The sequence below is a fragment of the Protopterus annectens genome, chromosome 16.part0 (assembly GCF_019279795.1).
Source record: "Protopterus annectens isolate FY-2018-M chromosome 16.part0, PAN1.0, whole genome shotgun sequence".
Lineage (NCBI taxonomy): Eukaryota > Metazoa > Chordata > Ceratodontiformes > Protopteridae > Protopterus > Protopterus annectens.
This window is the reverse complement of record NC_056750.1, coordinates 57,944,226-57,966,100: the sequence shown is the minus strand read 5'-3', so window position 1 is coordinate 57,966,100 and position 21,875 is coordinate 57,944,226. Positions and strand designations below refer to the sequence as shown.

General features: G+C 42.7%; 1 protein-coding gene across 1 annotated transcript in view; it reads left to right on the top strand.

Annotated features, from left to right (window-relative positions):
• The window catches only part of LOC122790291 (carcinoembryonic antigen-related cell adhesion molecule 5-like), a 663,376-nt gene extending 643,466 nt beyond the window's left edge, over positions 1-19,910 (top strand). Inside the window, exon 8 of the mRNA XM_044057792.1 lies at positions 19,691-19,910. The gene's annotated coding sequence lies outside the window, so the exon portion shown is untranslated. The remainder of the gene's footprint in view (positions 1-19,690) is intronic.
• Positions 19,911-21,875: the final 1,965 nt, after the last annotated feature.

Here is a 21,875-nt window from a genome sequence, read left to right as displayed (position 1 = left end):
CCACTTGCAAGATACTCAGGTTAATGTGTAATCTAGCATGTTGAAATGTCATAGGTATGTAATAGGTCTATCTGCAATCTGTCCATGTATATACCCCCCTAATGTTAGGCTGTGTCCATATGTGGCACCTGTCTGTGTTGTAGCAAGGCAGAACACTTCAGCTGTGCAGGAAGGAGAGTCAGAGATCATGGACCTGTTGTCTGAATGTACCATATCTACTTCCATGTGGAGACATGCGTGAAAAGGCTTACCTTCGTTGAAGGTTGTGCATCAGGGCCGGCAACTCGGCACGTAAAAATCTACTGCCAATCATTAGCGGACCGGAGTTCTGCTGTGGTGACCCCTAACCGGGAAAAGCCGAAAGACACAACAACACACATAAATATATATATATATATATATATATATATATATATATATATATATATATATAGATAAATATAGATATATATATTTATATATATATATATATATATATATATATGTAGATATATATATATATATATATATATCGCCCCACCCCCTGCTAATTAAATATATCAACTCCAAGATTGCACTTTAGTGTAGTAAAGTGCAATCTTGGAGTTGATATATATATGTAGCAGGGGGTGTGGGGGACTCAACCTGTTCCCTACTCTTACTACATATCACAATGTCATCTGCAAACACCACAGTCCATGGACATCCTGTCTGATCTCGGCTGTCAACCTGTCCATCACCACTGCAAATAAGAAAGGGCTCAGAACTGATCCTTGATGTAATCCCACCTCCACCTTAAATGCATCTGTCACTCCCACTGCAGATCTCACTGCTTTCACAATACCCTTGTACATATGCTGTACCACTCTTACATACTTCTCTGCCACTCCTGACTTCCTCACACAATACCACAACTCCTCTCTAGGCACCCTGTCATATGCTTTCTCTAAGTCCACAAAGACACAATGCAACTCCTTCTGACTTTCTCTGTACTTCTACATCAACACTCTCAGAGCAAACATTGCATCTGTAGTGCTCTTTCTTGGAATGAAACCATACTGCTGATCACTAATAATCATCTCCCTGCTTAAACCAGCTTCTATTACTCTTTCCCATAATTTCATGCTGTGAATGATCAATATTACCCCTCTGTAGGTACTACAGCTCTGCACATCACCCTTATTCTTAAAATCCAGTACAAAACACCTTTCCTCCACTCCTCAGGCATCCTCTCACATTCCAAGATTCCATCAAACAATCTGGTTAAACATGTCACTGCCATTTCTCCTAAACACCTCCAAGCTTCCACAGGTATGTCATCTGGACCAACAGCCTTTCCATTTTTCATCCTCTTCATAGCTATCTGTACCTCTGCCTTGTAGAGCATGCATATCTGATATGTCATAAATATTGTTTGTTGATGCATAGTAGTAATAAACAGATGTGCAAAAGTGCTAGCATTATGGACTTGTACTGTTGATGTACTGTAATGCTGCACCCACCCTGTAGCAATGCCACAACTGTGGCCACTAACATTGCATCTCTCGCACTCTTATGCAGGTCCCTCCACTATACTATCAAGGCAGCAGCCTGTGGCTGGTGAGTATGGGTTATGTTGATGCTTGCCAATACACTGGGCATGTACTGACTTTGGTATATGCCATGCACACATCTAACACACCTATCCTTAATGCATGCTGTACATGTTCACGTATTGTTGATATTAAATGCACTGCATCACAGTGGTAACCATGATGGGGAATTGGAAAGGTATGTTAGACACCTGCAAGATAACTAACATCCTGTCATTGTGAAATTTGTCCACAGGGATTAACATAATGGTGGCACACACAGCCTACAGTAAGGACACGTGTGAAACATCACCCTTGTACAGTGCTCCAACAATTTATATACCAGTATTACAATGGCAACTGTTACAGATGTACACTATGGCATAATGTATTAGTGTGGTCCACATTATTAGCTGGTATTTGGCTGTAATAATTGCTGTTCAGTGTATGGGACATTGCAAACTGACACACATGTGTAGCCCACACTTGTCAAGCATCTGCAAAAAGGCTGAAGGTGGGGAGGGGGTGTCAGCATGACACAGCAGTGCACTGCAGCAGGGAGCCATAAGGATGGTAAGAATGGCTGTATCTGCACACAGACTTGGTCAGTAACTGTGGCAGACATAACTCTACACCCACAGAAATAGTGACAGCAGTGTGTGAACACCATGGGGTATGCATATGAGTTGACCTTGTAGTCATGCAGAGTTGGGGAACATGTGTAGGGCAGACTGACCATACACAAGCAAATGCAGATGGACCATGCTAGTATACCCCTGGCAGGAATAGTGACTGCTGTAGTACACATAACAATGGGTGCAACAAAATATTATGATAATCATGTGCACACATAGGCACACACATGACTGTATGCAATGTGGTTAGCATCCGCACACCTAACACCTTTAGTAGACACTGCATGTGGATGTACAGGAAATATGGCACATATCAGGCTCATGTACTGTTAATATATGTAGTGATGTTGTCCCATGGCAGATCAAGGAATGGTGTATCACATCAATAAGAGTGTGTAGACCCCCCCATAGCCATGGTATGATCTGGCAGTTGCTAGTGTAATACTATTGGATTGTTCATACATGGTCTGCTAATCTTGAGAGCTGCAAACCACACATCAAGCATTCACAACTGACATCTGACCACACATCATCCCAGGTATGTTTTGCTGGAAAACATAGGGTCTGTGAGCATTACAGCTGACACAACTGACACAGTACTACACATTTAGCAATGGGATATACACCTGTGAGTTGTGGTGCACACTACATGGCAGGGTGCATAACAGGTGCACAGCAATACTCTGTACATGGGTGCAGTGTTCCCCAGGGGAAGGGGTATCACCTACTAAACAGGCCATGCCTCACACACATGTATACTGTTGCTAGCATGGATTGACTATAGCTGTACTGCATGCTGTTGTGTACCATATGTTATGCATGTTGACAGATGGGTAATGGGAGGACTGTGTGTACCATCATTGTGCAACCTCACCTGTATGTGTGTGTCTGTGTGTGGGTGGATGTTCAAGCCTTCTGTAGGTTCAATCTGGTGTAGAGGAGGGAGGATGCTGCATGTAGGATGTGTGTGTGCATGTGTGTGTGGTTGTGTGGGTGTCCATGTATGCACATGTGTGACTATGGAGTTTATGATATGGCAGTACTTCCCTTTGTGATAGTGCAGTACATGGACATGGACTGACACAAGACCCAACAGGAATACATGCCTGATATGTAATCACAGGACAGCTGATGGTCTAATAAGTTCTGTAGCATGGAACATGCATTGGGAGACAAAGCAGATACCAGGTATACCCTCAATATTGCATACAGCAGGGAGGTGAATGACAACCCATGTAGGCAGCACTACAGATGCATTGGGAATTGCTACACAACAGCAGGGAGTGTATACATATATCACAGTTGTCACATGATAGGCTGATTGAGCAGCATGTCAGGCATGTACTGAGCAATTCTTACACATGATACTACAGTGTGTGATATTATGGAGGGAACGTATCAGCCCCTCACATATAGGGGCCAAGCTCATAAACTCCCAACATACACAGGGTGAACACTGAATCACAGCAGTGAGGCCATGTAAAAACTACTACACACAGGTCACGGAGTTAATGGAGTAATAGGTCTTGTGTTGATGTCACGTTTGTAGGCATTTAGAGGAATGAGACTTTAATGAGTGGCATTAATGAGTGTATGTCACCAGGTGTGATGCATGATGGGCAACTTATGGGAATAAACGTGGGACTGTCTGTAGCATCACAGACAGGTAGGTATTAAGGTGGAGTGTGTGTGTGTGTGTGTGTGTGTGTGTGTGTATTGTTATGTAATGCTGGACAGGTCTTAAAGTGCATTTTTATTTCTTCCCCACAGGTGGCGAGGTGGGTCATCGTCCCTCCTGCAGGCTACCTGATGGTGTGCACACAGACACTGACAATGATGAGACCATGATTGAGGCACAGGTGGGTTTGTCAGGGGTCGACACAGCACCAACATTTGACATCCCCCTCTTAGCCACCCCTCCCCTGTACACAGTTTCAGTGCCTATACATACCCCATCACCAGTGGCCATAGCTGAGGGGCAGTTGGCGGTTAGTGGCAGTGCACAGGGTAGTGTGATGACCATGCCAGCTGTGTCTGTCCACAGCAGGCATAGCCAGATGTCTGATAGATCACCACATAGGTGGATGTGCCAGGGTGCTCGTGGTAGAGCCACTGGTCATCTTGCCCCTGGCAGAGGCGCCACAACTGGTACCACCAGGCGCATGTTTCAGGCTGTCATGGAGGCACAGGCACGTATAGAAATGTACACCAGACAGGGCTTGCGGCTGCAGAGGACTGCTTACTAATCTGTAAGTGACAACATCCGTGAACTTGCTGCTGCCCTCCATGAACAGAACGAGATCATGGATAGACAGTGGGGTGAGATGGTGGGCCTCCTTGACCGTGGTATGTTCATGCTTGAAAACCTGGTGGGAGTGGTGTGATGACCATGTGGACTTAGGTCAGAAATGCCAACATCTGGCAGTCGATGTGGACATGCTAGGATGCCAAGCCACTCCCATAGTGGAAGTACTAGCCCCAGCACATCACTGGGGGTGCTGTCCACACCAAAGCAGGCCTCGTGCATGTGTCCCTGGCCAGTCCCAGGCAGGACATGGTTCCAGTGGACATCTGTCATCATCAGGGGAGAGCAACACCTCAAGGCCTGTACCTGCACGTGCCCATGGAACCAGTGGCAGGCGCAGTCAGGGCGTCTGTGGCCAGAGGTGGTGAACTGCACACCCTGCCAGGTATGGTCTGCAGCTGTCCAAAAACACTTGTATGGGCAGCCACATGGCAGAACTGTGTGCATGCATACCCACACACTATACAAACACATGTAGGGCAACCCCATATCGACACACACCACATAACCACACATCATCCAAATAATTAAACCTCTCACCCACACACATGGTGTCAAATGTATGGACCACCCTAGGCCTCTGGCAAACCAGCAACACAACCTGTGCATATGATGATACCTGTGCTACATCCCTGTCATCGATAACATCGATGCAGAGACAGGCTAATATGGTTCTGATGCACACGGTGACTGCAATACAGTGCAGCAATGTAATGCAGTGTAACATGTCAGGAGTAATGTGTAATTCATACATGTCAGGTAGTGTAGCCATCCAGCTATGATGCATGTCAGCTGTTAGTAACACTGGGTGATTGTGATCTCCATAATGTTATCCGTTTGTGTTGTAGGTGTACATGTGCCAGCAGGAGGATGGTCTGCAGTCATATTCCACAAGGGTTATGGCTCTGTGGTGACACCACGGCTGTAGATTATCCAGAGTACAATTGCAAACATGTCACAGGATTGTCTAACAGTTATTGCCTGTGCCACATAGACAGGTGACCCGCTGGGACATGTATGATCTGCAACCATATGTTGACCCATCCACATACACACACACTCTTACATGGCAACACTGTGACTAGACCCCTACCTAGGTATGTAGTGCTACTGAACTGTGTGGCTTTCATTGCACACACCACACAATGTTTAGGGTGAGGTGTGTACCAGGTTACATGTTACATGCAGAACATCCATCCACAGACATGTACAGTATGGTAATGGGGGATGTAATGGCCGTATATGGATAATACATAGTGTGACATACAATCATACACACATTGACAGACACATAACAGGCAGACACACATCCGAGAGACCTGAGTCTATTGGTGCTTACTAGTCCATGTGTCAGACGTAGGCTGCATACAGCACATGTGTAACTGGACTGTATTGTGGTTTCAGTTACCTGTATGGTTGATGGTAACAGTGGTCACCATAAAGTGGTACATGGGGCATATACTATGTGTACCATGGTGTATTGACAGTGTACACAGCACCCACATCCCCCAGTGGTTATTGTACCCACTGGAACCCATGATGACACTCTGACATACCAACTATCAGGCATTACCCATGACTACAATACAAACCATTGTATATCACAACAGTGGTACTACAGGGATATGCATCTAATGCACATGCCACAAGCATAGTAGTGTGTTGCATTGCAATGCCTCACCTTTGGGCAGTGACAACACTATCTGTACTACTGTGTGGCAATGTGTAGTGTAATAGGAGTATGTGGCCTCAGAATGGTGTACCCTACAGATATGCATTCATGCACACATACACACACTTGCCAGACCTCAATGGGTTTCGCATGCCTATTAACCCATTTGTACAACACTGCTGTGCTGGTAATGTATGGCTCATGTAGCCATTAGAGTGAGGAATGTAACCGGGTACATGTCATGTCCAACACAGCAGCAGCAACATCTGACTATGGCAATGGGTGTTGAGGTGGTTGTGAAGGCTGTCATGGAGTTCCGACTTACAGGTGTACTAACACACAGACACTGCTGTCCTCAGTAATGCGCATGTACACATGTGTCAGTACTGTGGTGCATTGCTGTAGGTGGTAATAGCTGTGTTCATGACTATTGTCCATGGGGAGATGGGTTGTGCAGAGGGGGTGTGTACATTGGTATCATGTTACCTGCCATGTGCCAGCAGGCAATCTATCGACAGACACCACTTTGATGACTGTCAGAGTGAGAGTGACATGCATCAGCCAATCCTCGGGGTGCCTTCTGCACATGGCCACTGAGGTGATCCAGTTGAAATGTATGGAACATGCATTACAGTACATGCTTAGTGCCTGTGTTGGAGACCTGTACCCAAGCATGTTAAGTTGATTGTGGTAGTGTAGTGTAGGTACCCATGGCAGGTGGTCTGTACAGCTTGTTGTCTCCTATATGTGCCAGTTAGTACACAGCTGGGCAGACATGTCAGTGTCAGTCAAGCATAGGTTGTATGTATCCCAGCTAGATACCTGCCATCTACACATCTGTAGAGGGTCTCACAGACATCAGCTTGGCAAGTAGCTATGCTGTAGGATGAATGTGTCAATAGATGGATGTTTAACAACAATATGTATGCCAGTACTAAATGTTGTACGCCCTCACTAACATGTTCTGTACAGACAGTACTCTACAGTGACATTCCACATGTCTGATCATTATCCCATAAGGGATATACACGGTGACACAGCCCACACACCAGGAACACGACACTGAGGCCTCAGAGTCCAGCTATGCCTGCAGGTGTGCTTGTTGTCAGTAGTACTTTTAGCACTCTACCCTTGCCTGGGACAGCACTGTCAAAAGTAGTACCGCCATGTTACACTAAGTGCCAGTGTGACAGCATGTACCCTGAGTTACTACCCCTGCACGTAACACATTCATATGGATAACAGTGCTGTGCAGGTCTCATATAATTTGTGTGTCCCAGACATGACACTCACACTCCTTGCTACTGTAATAACAGCACATAGACGCATGTATTGTACATGGCATTACATACACTTATTACAGATGTCAATATCCAGGGTTTGACATGGCTTTGTATGTTAAGCAGAGATTGTCTCTGAGTATACAATATGCCACAGAGTATAGCTGGAGGTTTTTGAGATGGTCAGTATAGGGGATGTGCTTTAGGCCTGTGATACTTTTAGTGATGTATGTCTCTGGCCTTTGCAGCTCTTGCAGATGTCATGTGAGGTATATACCAAATGGGGTGTTGTACTCTGTAATGTGTGCAATGAGGGATGAGTACAGTGGGACAATTACCTCCATGTTCCTGGATGAAAAACCATTAGTGATGAGTTGTGCCACATAGAATGATCTCCTCACTGCTGTGGAAATGTGGTTATTGAATGTGACACCACTGTCCATCTGTGTCCCTATGTTTGTCATCGCACCTTTGGTGTTTTGTGTACTGCCACCTATGTGGTAATTCATGGGTACATGGCATTTCTCAAAGGGGATAACTGCACATTTCTGCCCATTAAGCTTGAGCCCATAGCTCTGGTACCAAGCATCTGTTTTTGTAATGTCCTTTAATAGAATACCAACATAATTTGGGGATTCAACAGTGGTTCCCAGTTTGCAGTCATCTGTGAACTTTGTTAGACAGGGTCCCATATTGTTTGCATGTACTTCAGAGAAGTAGATACCAAACAAGAGCGGTCCCAGGACTGAACCCTGAGGTACTCCACTTGTCACTTGTTTGTAGCTGCTATTCGAGTCAGCTACTTTTACAGTGTGTGTTTTGTCAGTAAGCCAGTTGGCAACCCATCGTGTGACGTGGAAATGTATGGCCAGCTTAGTATGTTTATCTATGTTTCCAGAGTGGGAGATGGTGCCGAAGGCCTTGGCAAGGTCCAGATAAGCTGTGTGGACCACCTTACCCCCTTCCACAGCTCTGGAGACTGATTCAAAGAAGTCAATCATGTTCAGGAGACATGATTGGCCCTTCATGAGGCTAAACTGGGTGTGGTCCAATGTTTGAGGCTTGCTAATGTCTTCATTTATATGTTCCATGATAAAGCATACCATGCCCTTGCAGACCAGGCTCATCAGACTGATGGGACGGTAATTCCCAGGATCCAAGGTGGATCCCCCCTTGTGGAGTAGGATAACTGTAGCTGTGTGCTACTCAGTGGGCATGAAGCCTGAGGCAAGGCTATGATTACACATGACACATAGGTGAGGTGCAAGTTCATTTTGTAGTTCATGTAGTACACAGCCTGGAATGTCATCTGTTCCCATGAATGCTGTATTCTTAGCTGTGGAGAGTATGTTTTTTACATTTGTGGCCATGATTACTTGTATTTTGCAATAGTTTGGTATTGAGATGGGTTCTATAGGGGGTGAGAGAAGGGTGAATGTGGCAGTAAATTGATCTGCCAGGATATTGGCAACATTTTTGAGATTGGTATATTTAATGCCATTTTGTTGTAGCTCAGATCAGTTCTGAGCATTGTCAGTTAGATTCTGGACATAACTATAGAATGGCTTCTTGTTGTCTTTGGAATATGTGGCTATTTCATATATGTAACTAGCTTTGGTGGATATTATGAGGGATCTCAGCTTCTTACTGAGGCTGGTAAGGGAGTTGTTTGCATCCTGGGATTATCCCTCTGTCTTCAACAGTCTTCAGTTGTACGGTCTGTTTATGGCAGGGGACCACCATATTGGCTATCCTTTTTTGGAAGGGAGCACCTTGGTTCTATTTGTGATGGCACGATACATGCACGAGTGGATGTGTTCACACAGTGCCTCACTGTAGGATTCAGCAATTGATCTATCATCTCCCATCTCCACGGGTGTATCAAAGTTTCTCACGTCTGACTTGAGTAGCATGAAGTTGGCTTTGTAGAGGATTTTTATGGGGGTGTCCTTCCTGGGGTTTGGAGGTGGGATGTGGATGTTAACGGTCAATAGATTATGGTCAGACCTGACCAATGAGGGGGTGACTACTGGTGTGGAGCATCTATCTCCTATGTTGGTAATGACCAGGTCTAGGAGATTGGAGCCCCTGGTTGGACAATGGATTACTTGATCCCGGGCACTGGAATCCATGACGTCCAAGAACTGTTGTGAAAATAAAAAATAAATAACCAGAAATGCTCAACTTCGAACACTATAATTTCAGTATGTTTCATAGTTTCATAGTTTAGTACTAGGCTATCTGCCCTGGGGCATTTATAAGCCTAGCCATAGTGATGTGGCTTTCGCCACCCCATGTAATGGTACAAAAGTGTACAGAATAGATTTAGAATACTGTGCCTCTGTCTAGTAGTGACACAGTGAAGACCCCCTTACATAATATAATTAGTTTACTGTGCCTCTGTCTAGTAGTGACACAGAGATGACCCCTGAGGTAAACCTACGATCTCCCATCCACTCGTCAAGATTTCTCTTGAAGAGAGTCAGTGAGGGGCTCTGCCTAACATGAACTGGGATTCTGTTTCAGAGTATGGGAAGCCTCTGAGTTATGAATCTGTCCCTCCAGCATGTCCTATTCATATTTGTGCTGAGGTTTAAATCTTTAGCTCTCGTGGTTCTGATGGATTTGGATTTTTTGAGGTGGAGCATGTCCATCAATTCCTGATTAGACATGGCCTTGTACGTCAGGCACAGATCACCTCTGAGCAGGCGGTATGCTACTGAATAGAGCTGGAGTTTCTTTAGTCTGGCAGCATATGACATGTTGGAGACCCTTGATCCTCTTGGTGAGGTACTTTTGGGGTCTCTCTAGCTGTTGCAAGTGCCGGGTGAGGTACATACCAAATGGGGCATTGTACTCAATCATGGGCCTGATAAGGAGGAGTATAGGGGTACAATGACCTCCTTTGATCTGGATGTGAATCCCTTCATGATAAGGTGGGCAAGGTAGAAAGTCTTTCTAACCACTTTGGCAACGTGGGTGTCAAATGAGAGGTCACTATCGACTTGGCTCCCCAGGTCTCTGATTACTTTTTCCATACTCAGTGGGTTACTGTCTATGTGATAATTTGTGGGTACTTTGTTTTTCCCAAAGGGGATGACTATACATTTTTTGGCATTTAGTTTAAGGCCATGACTCCGGCACCAGTTGTCCGTTTCAGTGAGGCCTTTCTGTAGGATGTATGTGTCAGCTGGTGTATCAACTATGGCGCCTAATTTGCAGTCATCTGCGAACTTTGTCAGCCACAACCCTCCCAAGTTTGCTTTCTCATCTGAGAAATAAATGCTGAACAAGAGGGGTCCCAGGACAGAGCCCTGTGGGACACCACTTGTGACTGGCTTTGAGTCTGACATGGCTCCAGCCTTTTTGACTTTATGGGTTCTATCCTTTAGCCAGTTTGCCGCCCATCTTGTGACATATGGATTTACATTTAAGCTGTTGAGCTTGTCTATGATGCCAGAGTGGGGTATTGTGTCGAAAGCTTTAGCCAAGTCCAGGTAGGCTGTATGGACTGCTTTGCCCTCGTCAATGGCTCTAGTGACTGTTTTGAAAAAGTCAACCAGGTTCAAAAGGCAGGATCTGCCCTTTTACAAAGCTGAACTGGGTGGGATCAAGTGTCTGTAAGTCCCCAATGTCTCTGTTTATGAGTTCCATAATGATTCTTTCCATAGCTTTGCGGACCAGGCTGGTTAAGCTTATGGGGCGGTAGTTACCAGGGTCTGTAGAGGTGCCTCCTTTGTGGAATGGGACTACTGTTGCTGTACGCCAGTGTTCAGGTACATATCCTGTAGTAAGGCTAAGGTTAAATAACATTTTTATGTGCGGGTTTAGCTCCTCTTGGAGTTCACGTAGCACGCAACCCGGAATACCATCAGGTCCCATTGATGCTGTTTTTAGCTTTGCTGAGGGCGGTTCTCACCTGGACATCTGAGATGACAGGGAGGTTACATTCAGCTGGGATAAGTATTTCTTCTTTTGTGGGTGAGGGAGGGGAGAAATTTGCACTGAACCTGTCTGCCAGAATGTTGGCAATATCTGTGGGTTCAGTGTATTTTTTGTCATTGTGAACTAACTCTGAACATATCTGAGGGTTTCCGCCCAGGTTTCTAACATAGCTGAAGAAGGCCTTGTGGTTATCTTTAGTGTCCATAGCGATTTTTCACTCAAAGTTGGCCTTGGATGTTTTTATGAGAGAACGTAGCTTTCTACTAGTGCTGATCAGAGATGCCTTCTCTTTATGGGATTTTGCTCTGTTGTGCAGTAGCTTCCTTCTTTTGTTATACAATTTGTTTATGGCTGGGGTCCACCAGACAGGACGCCTGTCCTTGGTGGAGAGGGTCTTGGTTTTATTTGGGATTGCATGATCCATACATTCTTGGAGATGTCCTTAGAAAGCATTTTTGAAGGATTCTGCATTGTGGGATGTGGTTTCCACTGGCCCAGTGGGCTTAAAGGATACCATCTCAGTTTTAAGAAGTGTAAAGTCAGCTTTTGAAAAGTTTTTTACTGTAGCCTTTTGTGTTGGGGGTGGAGGTGGGATATGTATATCCAGGGTGATTAGTTTGTGGTCAGATCTCACTAGTGAGGGGTATACTTCCGGTGTGGAGCACTTTGTCCCCATGTTTGTGATGATCAGGTCTAGTATATTATCTCCCCTTGTGGGAGAGGTGACTAGCTGTTCCATTGCATTTGAATTTATGAATTCCAGGAACCTTTGGGCTAGGGTGTTTGGGCTAGAATAATGCACCCAGTCTATGTTAGGGTAGTTGAAGTCTCCCAATATGATGGTGTTTGGTGAGACATTCATATTCTCCAATTTCTTCAGGAAGGCTGAATGGGGTTCCTGAGATTGGGAGGGTGGTCTGTAACATGCTACCAGTTGTATAGCAGTTTTGCCTACAGTTAGTTGCACCTGGATGGTCTCTGATGCTTCATGTGTTGCCACTAAGTGTGGGTGTCCTTGATGAATATGGACACTCCCCCTCCCTTTTTGGTTTGGCCCGAGTTTTGGGGCCAAAAAGCATGATACGAGGTATAGCCTGGTAGCACTAGGGTGCTCTCAGGAGCCTTGAACCAGGTTTCAGTTACTGCACAGACATTGATGTTCTCCATACTGAGGAGTGCTTCGAGAGCCTGCATCTTGAGATTTAGACTTCTGGCGTTGAGCAGCATTACCCTTAATTTTTTTCCATTTTTGTTTTCTAAGGAGGTGGGTTTGTCTTTTGAGCCTTGCCTAAAAAAGGCACTATGGGGGAGGCAAGAGCCTTAGCCAATATCCGGAAGCCCAGTGGTGACAGATGCAAGCCGTCCCTTGCGAAGCAGCATGGCTTGTCCAGCATGTCATCCCAAGCAGACAGACATTGGATCCCCCTAGAATGACACCAGTATTTGAGCCAATTATTAAAGCTGATCATCTTGTCTTTGTATTGTGGCATCATTCTTGGTGAGGGCAAGATGCTGCTCAGGGTCAGGGTCATACAAGCTTGGGCTACATAATCAGAGAGCTCCTCTATGTCTCTTTTCATGTAGTCCAGGGAGGTACGTCTCTGGTCATTCACGCCGGCATGGACAATGACGGAGTCATATTTGTACTTGCTTTGGAGTGACCTGAGTGCGTGTGTTATGTGGCAGATCCTAGCTCCCGATAGGCAGCTCACCGTTACCCTCTCCTTGTTCAGCCTGGTAAGCGGAACGTCAGTGTGTCTGACTATAGAGTCACCTATTACTAGTGTATCAGGCATGGTGTTTGGCCTTAAGGGCTGTGATTGACACACTGATTTATTGAAGTATGTGTTGCATGTGTTATGTTTTGAGGTGGTGGATTTTTTGGTGTCTGCTTTGGGAGCCTCTGTTGTTTTGGTAAGTTTTTTGTTAGAGCCTCTGAGTATGTCTTAGTGTTATTATGTGTTTGGTTTGCAGTTGTGGTAGGTCTATGTGGGACTGGGTTTGGTGTGTGTGTGGTTACCTTCTCCTCCTGTCTGGTCTTGCCAGTCTTGAGTTGAGAGAGTTCAGCCTCCAGTTTGGCTATATAGTTGCATCTCTCACATGTATTTGTGTTTGTTGGGAGGAGGAGGAGAGGGTTATCTGTGTACATGAGACAATTGTAGCATTGTCTCAAGATTCCCAGATTAACCAGCTGAACCGGAGAGGATGCTAGTAATCTACCACTCGACATCCTAGAATATTATAAGGGAGTGCTGTGCCTTTAAGGGAAGTGGGTACTCACAGGGAAAGTAGGTGGATGTAGTGCTTACTTTAGTTAGCGAGTGCTTACTTAGAAGAGAGATTTTGAGAACAAGTGCTAGGCTTATAATAAAGCGATTCGACTAATTATTATAAGAGTAGAGCTTTCTTAAGTGAAAATTTGAAGAGCAGACTTGGCGGAGCCAGAAAAAGTTTAACCTTATTTAACCAGCGCTGCGCTATGCGCACAAACGCGCAAAGCCGTGCAAACGCGGATTTTAAACAGGGAACTTCAAAAGAGCTAGAAATGGTCCAAAACAACCAATTACTACAAGCTCTTCTGCTGAGGTCACTCCTTCAGGGACAGATAGGCTGCTCAAGGCTCCCCACTCCCACTGGTGAGCAAAGAAACTTCATTCTATCCAAGTAAGGCAATGGACAACACAGGAACTACACCACAGCCCAGAATACAGAAAAGCCTGTATACTGGTCTAAACTAGTCGAGGAGAGGCGGGAAAAAAAGGATATTTTTTGTTTTTTTTGTTTTTGAGATAGAAAGCACACAGAAATGCAGGAAACAGTAATAAATCAGTTACACAGGCTAGCACACTTTAGTGGGCAGCCTCAACAGTTAAATTTAACAAACAAACAAACAACTTTCGACCAATTTTCGACTAAATGAAACTTTAAGTGCAGATAATATATAATGCAACAAACAGTTAAAAAAACAGTTTAAGCTTGTTCAATGTAAGCAAGAGAAGGTATTTCAGGTAAAAAAACAGCAAAAAATACTTAAATCAGGAAAGTAGTCGCTTTTCTCAGTTCTCTGCTGCTAGGACCACTCTGCAGGACCACGAAGAGCTGTTGCTGAGTAGTATAGCCAGAAAAAAACGCTCAGAATGATCCAGTTTATCACAAAGCTGATTTATTAAAAAATGACAATTTAGTGCTTTCATCAACTGAAGTCAACACTGCAATTAAGATACTGTGTCTCCAGGGCTCATATATTCATTGCAGCCACTCCCAACATGTGAGCGAAACAGGCATAGTATAAAAAGTGACAACACTAGAAATAAAAGATCATAGTGACTTAAAAAAATTAAATAAATAAAACCATAGCGACTTAAGACTAGTGAATTAAAAATAATGAGAGGAAGGGTACAGTTAATGTAATACATACCCCCAGTCATTTAAATCGGCTCCCAGTAAGGGATTAGGCCTGGAACAAGCTGAGCTAGTTAAATATAGGTAATGAAGAGAAGAACCAGGTGATCATTAGTCTGGGTGATGTACTAATGGGGCAGTTTGCCTACAAATGAGGCCAAGGGGAGTGGGAAGCCAGGAGTCATTACTCCTGGTACAGCTCTTTCGCTAATGCTTCATCAGACTTGCCTCAAAAAAATAAAAAAAAAATAAAATAAACTAATAAAAATGTGAATTGTATCATAGAAAATTTCTAAGGTAGCTAAAAGTAAGGAAATAATCTAGGCTAGACGGCGGGGGGGGTTGGTGCAGGTTGTGGAGTGTGTGTGTATGTATATATATATATATATATATATATATATATATATATATATATATATATATATATATATATAATATGCACAATAATTTCTAAAATAAATGACGAGAATAAATCAATCAACAAAATAACTGACCGTTATGTTTAAAGAGAAAAACATCTAATATAAAGAACCAGACCTTTGGGGTCTTGACAATTCATTTTTTAGGTCAGTAATAGGCATGGTGAAGTAGTCGTCTAAGGTTGAGGGCACTGTTTATGGAGATGGTTGTATTTAATCCTGGGGGTTTTGCTGCCTCTAACCTCAGCTGCCAAATGAGTTCTTTCTTTTTGAGGAGATCATTATAGTTTCTGTGGAATTCCATGTATTCGAGTTGTTCCAATATGCAGAAATAGAAAAAGTCACGTCTAGAGGGAACCTTGTTGTCTTTAGCCAGAGCATTCGTGGGTCTATTCTGCTTGATGTCAGTTAGGTATCTTGCTATCCATGTTTTTATCTTGTTGATCATTTTTCTGATGTAGAAAGCGTCACATTTGGTACATTGGGCTATGTATATGATGCCTTTGGTGTTGCAGTTGCTGTGCTGGTTACTGTGGAAGTCTCTTTTCGAGTTGGGCAACTAAAACTCAATTTCCCACTCAGAAAAATACAATAGCAGCAATTGGGGGGACCACACTCATAGGTGCCTGGCAGGAGGTCTGGGGTGAGGATCATTGTCCTGGCAGCCTGTTCAAGATAATCCCTTTGGTTCTTATTGTGTCTAATGTTGAGTGTAGGTTTTCTGGGGATGATGTTCTTCAGCTTGGTGTTGCTGGTGATGATTACCCAGTTATCTTTGCTGCATCTGATTATGTTGTAGTCAGCGGAATAGGTGATGGTCATTGTCAGTACAAACGTTTGGTGAGTTCTCTCTTTTTTCTTGTTAATGTTGTGGTTGGGGAAGTCCAGATTCTTTAGTTTCAGTTCTGAAATTGGGTCCAGGGTCTTCTTAATTAATGCTAAAGAATAACCACATTACATTCATTCCTTCTTTAAGTTGATGATGTTCCTAGTGAAGTCAGAAAGTTCCTTGAATACCCTGGCCATCCTGATCCCCTGGGATTTTATTACGTTCTTCTTTGTGTTGAATGGGTGCATGCTCCGTCTGTGCAGCAATAGGTTCTCCCGAGTTGGTTTTCTGTAGAGGTCATTTGAGAGTTGTCGCTCCTTCTTGGTGATTGTAAGGTCGAGAAAAATGGCCCAGTCTTTATCTTGTAAGTTGGTGAGCTTCAGAAAGTCTGTGGATCTTTTGATGTATTCATAAAATTCAAGTAGGTATTTTTCCATCCCGTTCCATAAGAAAGATGCAATCTATATATCAGAAGAAGCAGCCCATCATGTTGAAAAACCTTGAACTATATACACGGTCCCTTTCCCATTTACTGAGTGCACTGTTCACAAGACTTGGGGCCATGGCTGCCCCCATTGCTATCCCTTTCTTTCAGCGGTAGTAGTTGTTAAAGAGGAAGTAGTTATTCTTGAGTAGGTGCTGCATCAGTGTACCAACCATTTCCACAAAACTGGGTGATTCAGAGGGGTTGGATGTTAGGCCCTCTGTGACAGCTTTGATGCAATAGTCTTGTGGTAGTACCATGTACAGAGCTTCTACATCAGTGGTGACAAAGATGGAATCCTCTGCAACTGGGATATTCCTGATTTTCCAAAGAAAATTGCCAGTGTCAAGGACAAAAGATTTGTTGCTTTACACTAGGGGTCTGATCATGACCTCCAAGAAGATTGATAGGGGCTCGGAGATACTTCCCCCACTTGTGATCACCGGCCTGTAGGGTGGGTCCATGATATTCTTGCAGGGCTTGGGGATTCCAGTAAAATGGGGACTCTGTGGGTAGTTGATAATGATGAATTTCAGGAGATTTTCACTGATAAGGCCATCATTGTATAGTCCTTGTAAGTTCTGTGTCAGAGTTTGGTAGGCCATCCTCACCTGATTTGGGTTGCAGTGGTCATAGAATTCCTTATTGCTAAGCATGGTTTCAATCTTGATAGTGTACGCAGAGGTGTCCATGACCAAGATTCCACCACTTTACCCACGTTCATGAATCTTCAAGAGTTGCTGAGCTCTTTAAGAGTTTTGAATTCTTGGGGGCTGAGGTTATAAAGTTTCTTCTTGGGTTTGTTAGTAATTTGCCTAATGTCTGATTCACATTTCCATTCAAATGCAGATACTGTGGGGTTTGGTGGTGCACAAAAACTGCTTGGGAATGCTCATCTGTCACATTGCAGTGGTGGTTGGTCTCTTTCTCTATTTCTCTCTCTCTCTCTCTCTCTCTGTCTGTGAAAAAGATCCTTAAGTTGATTTTTCTTGTGAATAATTTCAGATCGATCAGGGTCTGGGCTATTTCACTTCTTCTGTAGGGGATAAAGTTGAGCTCCCTCTCCAGCAGTGACAATTTGGATTCTGTTAGAGTCTTTATTGCGTGGTTCCAAACCTATGTTTTGTTTGGTTTTGGTGCTGTGGCAGTTGTTGGTTCCTCCATTGGGGCAGCTCCTCTGGGGGGACCCATAGGTGCTTTAGGTCCCTCAAGCCCTTCCAGGTTTTTTCTTTGTGGTGCATGGTGTACACTGGGGAGGAGCTGAGGCTTGGGTGGTACTGATCCTTTTAGTGCATGTTCTGGGGAGTCATCTGTATTCTTTTTGTGGTCTGGGTCTGGTCTGGATCCAGTCTTGGTGAATTTTTGACCGACTAACATACCTGTTGTACATTCTCGATTGATGCCTGGTTGTCCATGTTGTATTCCCTGGTGGGGATGTTGGCATTGGTGTAAGTAGGGTATTACCTCTTTGTGGGGTTGAGTCCTTCTTGGTTTGTGGCTCCTGTTGGTCTTGTTGGTCTTTCTCTGATGTTGGCCTGATGTGAGCTCATGTCCCTTTGGAGTTTATTTTCCTTGGTGATCATTAGTCTCTCATCATGTGTTTGAATTCTTTCGAGTACCTGCTGAATTTTGTCTGTGGTGATGTTGATGCCGTCCTTTCTGATTTTATCCAGGGAATCATAATGAAGTTTCTGTAGTTGACGGCTGTGATCTATGAGGAGATTCATCAGGTCTAGGCTGGCTCTGTCAAGTATGTCTTGTCATTTGTTGTATAATTCATCATTGGTTCCTCTTGTGTTGAGTCTCTTGAACAGTTTTAATCCCTTTGGGATGATGTTGTGATTAAGCCAGGTATTGAGATAGAGTTCATCCCATTGTAGGCTTTTGAAGATCCAGATGTTATCTTCAAGTTGCTGAAGTGTGTCATATCCCTTTTCATTGAAATCATTGGTGTTGTTGGAGTCCATCAAGTCAGTTCTTGGAGTTGCCATAATTCTTTCAAAAGTTAGATTTTCCATTTGTAGCTGAGTGGTGCTGTTCAGGACTAAGGGAAGCCCCTGCCTAAGCAAGTGGTCAGGGGAAGAATAAATAGAAAACAGTATAGTCCAGTACTGATCTGATTTTGCAGCCGGAGGAGCTATTAAGTTTCTCAGTGGATCCAAACGCTCAAGGGCACTTGATAAAACCTCAGTGTAAATTACTGGAAAGGCTTAAGTCCCAGCTACATAAAAGCAAGTACCTGTTTCCCCACTGTAATGCGATCCTGGAGTTAGTATATATAAAGTAGCAGGGGTGTGGGGGTGGGGGGTTTGTCCTCCTGCAAAAATGTCTTTGCAGTGTTTTTGTTTGTATTACTGGTTTGGTGAACCGATAGTCGAAAGTGCACTTTCATTTCAGTTCACTTTTGTGTAAATGGGGTCGTACTTTTCTTTTCGAAAGCATGAGCTTTTGATAAGAAAAGGTAGACCCTATATATATATATATATATATATATACACACACACATATATATATATATATATATATATATATATATATATAATAAGTAATATCCTCAGCATTTTAGTGTTTCTCAGGTTTACATTTTGATTGATGCTGTAAATATTTATTATTGCATAATACTTTATGCCTTACTTTCATTTTGCAGTGCAACTCATGTCCAGTCAGTGAACTAACATAGATACCACAGCATACAATTCCTACATGGTGTTAAAATGCATTCCTGGCATTATTTAGATACTAAAAGAATTGTATTTAATTATATTGAAATGTGAGTTTTATCTGGCATTAGAAATGTAATTTGATGAATATATTTAAAAATACAGACGTATCAAAACATAGACACCAAAAAATACAGAGAGCTCATAATATAGACACATTAAAATGCAAAACTCAAAATAATGACAAGAAACAGTCAAAATGTATGTTAAATTAATTGGGAGAAAAAGCAATACCATTGGCCAGTGTTTGCCTAAACAGTGGTACTGTTAAGGAAAGCATTTCTCTAAGGAAAGGTGAGATGCAGGGTCAGGAGCAAAGCAACTTTGCATCATGGTGCAAGTACTAATTGCCATTCTATTACATTTATTTTGATTTCAATTCTAAGCTGCATTTACAAACAAGTGACAGTTGCAATTTCTGATTCTATTTCTTTCTTTCTTTTTTTCAGATTTTGCAGAGTAACCAGCTGATTCATGCATCCTGTTTTCACCACTGTGGCTGAGATCAAGCAAAAGTCATAATAAATGCCCGACATTTTGGTCTGAAACTCTGATACCTTCAAATCTTTTCCTATAGCTTCTTCATAAAAGAAGCTTCATAAGCTGGTGCAAAAAATCTGAGATCTCCAGATGTGTGAGTGTCTTAAAGGGAGCTGTGTATATATATTATTAGCTGTTTCTCTGAAGTATCATGTATATGCAAAGTAATGTTTGAGGTGCAATTCTTTGTGCTTCCTATCCCTCACCTCCTCAAGTTTTTTTCCATTCCTGTGTATATTCACCTCCCATTACACTATAACTCATCACAATCCATTAGCCTCCTTCTCCCCTCCTTCAGTCAAACAACTTAATATATTGTACATGCTATAAACAGTAATTTTCTGTCACTCTATACATTTCAAAGTTGTTTATTTATCTGTAAATACAGTGGGTCTTCCTTGATGGGGATAGATCACTTGTTTACTTTGTAACCAGGAATGAACCTGAAAATGTTGCCTGTGAATCACTGTTCTGTCATGTTAACACACAAAATAAATAAAGATCAGAGAGGATACGTTTCTGTATTTTTTTTTTTTTTTTTGTGCTTGTTTTCCTTTCAATCCTCTTCTGCTGACGGGATTAACTCTTTCAGGCTCACGCACTGGAAATTGCTGAGACAGTTATTCTCTTTTTCTTTACTACACATTTCTGAATTTGGTTTTGTCTCAAAATTATGTCTCAGCAAATTACACTGGAAGCATTAGACATGAAAATGTCCTTTTAAAAACACAATTTTGACTCTAAGCACAAAAATCTTAGATTAGAAATACAGGATAACGCATATTTCCTCTTGACACAAGCATAATAGATAGGCATTTAGCAAATGTAAGGTTTTGCTGAACTTTGTTCAACAATAATATTTAGTATAATTAAGCCAGAAGTCTACTAGAGTGATTGTTTTAGAATCACGTGACAAGAGAGTCACTTATTATTAAGATATTTCTATTTGTAGTTTGGTGCACAATCTAGCATGTGCTATTGCCATTATGAAACTGATTTTCTTCTTATTCTGTTTGTTTGTTGTGAGGAGCTCCTTTTTAGGTGTGTATTAAATATTTTGCAAACCCGTTTTAGAATATCATATCAGACTGTTTAGTTTTCCTTATTTCTTAGATATGTGTGTGTATACATACATATTTTATATATATATATGTGTGTATATATATGGGTCTACTTCACAAGGTCGAAATTTCAAAATGCCGACTTTCATATGGCTGACACCATATGATCGTCATTTGGAATATCGACAATGGAAGTAGACCACAAAAAAGAAAAAAAAACTTCCTTTAAACTGCTAGCATGGGGGCTCCACCCCCCCCATAATTTTAATATACCAATTCCAAGATTGCATACAGTGCAGGAATGGAAATCATTACATTCCGCACTGTACTGAGATGTCGGTTCCGCATTGTTGGCATTTCAAATGTCGATCATATGGTGTCGGCCATATGAATGTCGGCATTTTGAAATGTAGACAATATCTGGGGTACCCTATATATATATATATATATATATATATATATATATATATATAGTTCCCCTTCGCAAAGTCGAACATGCAGAAACCCGAAATGCATATGGCTGAAGCCATATGCTCGAATTTCTGAAGCTCAACTTCATGAAAGGGAGATGAAAAACAGAAAAAACGTAACACAACAAAGTGTTTCTGTAGGGGTGCAAGTCCCCCTGCACCCCCCACACCCCCGCCACTTATTTATTCCAACTCCAAGATCGCACTACAGCGCAGAAAGGGAAATCTCCCATTCTGCGCTGTATGCCGTTTCCCATTCACAGAGTCGAGCTTCCACACTTTTAAGCATATGGTCTCAATCATATGACATTTGAGATTGTGGCCATTCGACTTTGTGAAGGGGAACCATATATATATATATATATATATATATATATATGTGTGTGTGTGTGTGTGTGTGTGTGTGTGTGTGTGTGTGTGTGTGTGTGTGTGTGTGTGTGTGTGTGTGTGTGTGTAGGGTCTATATTAAATGAAAGAATGCTTAAAAGGTCAAATACGGTATTATCAATACCTTTTAAGTGATCGTTCATTTAGGCGAACACTCACATAGTCAAAAAATATTG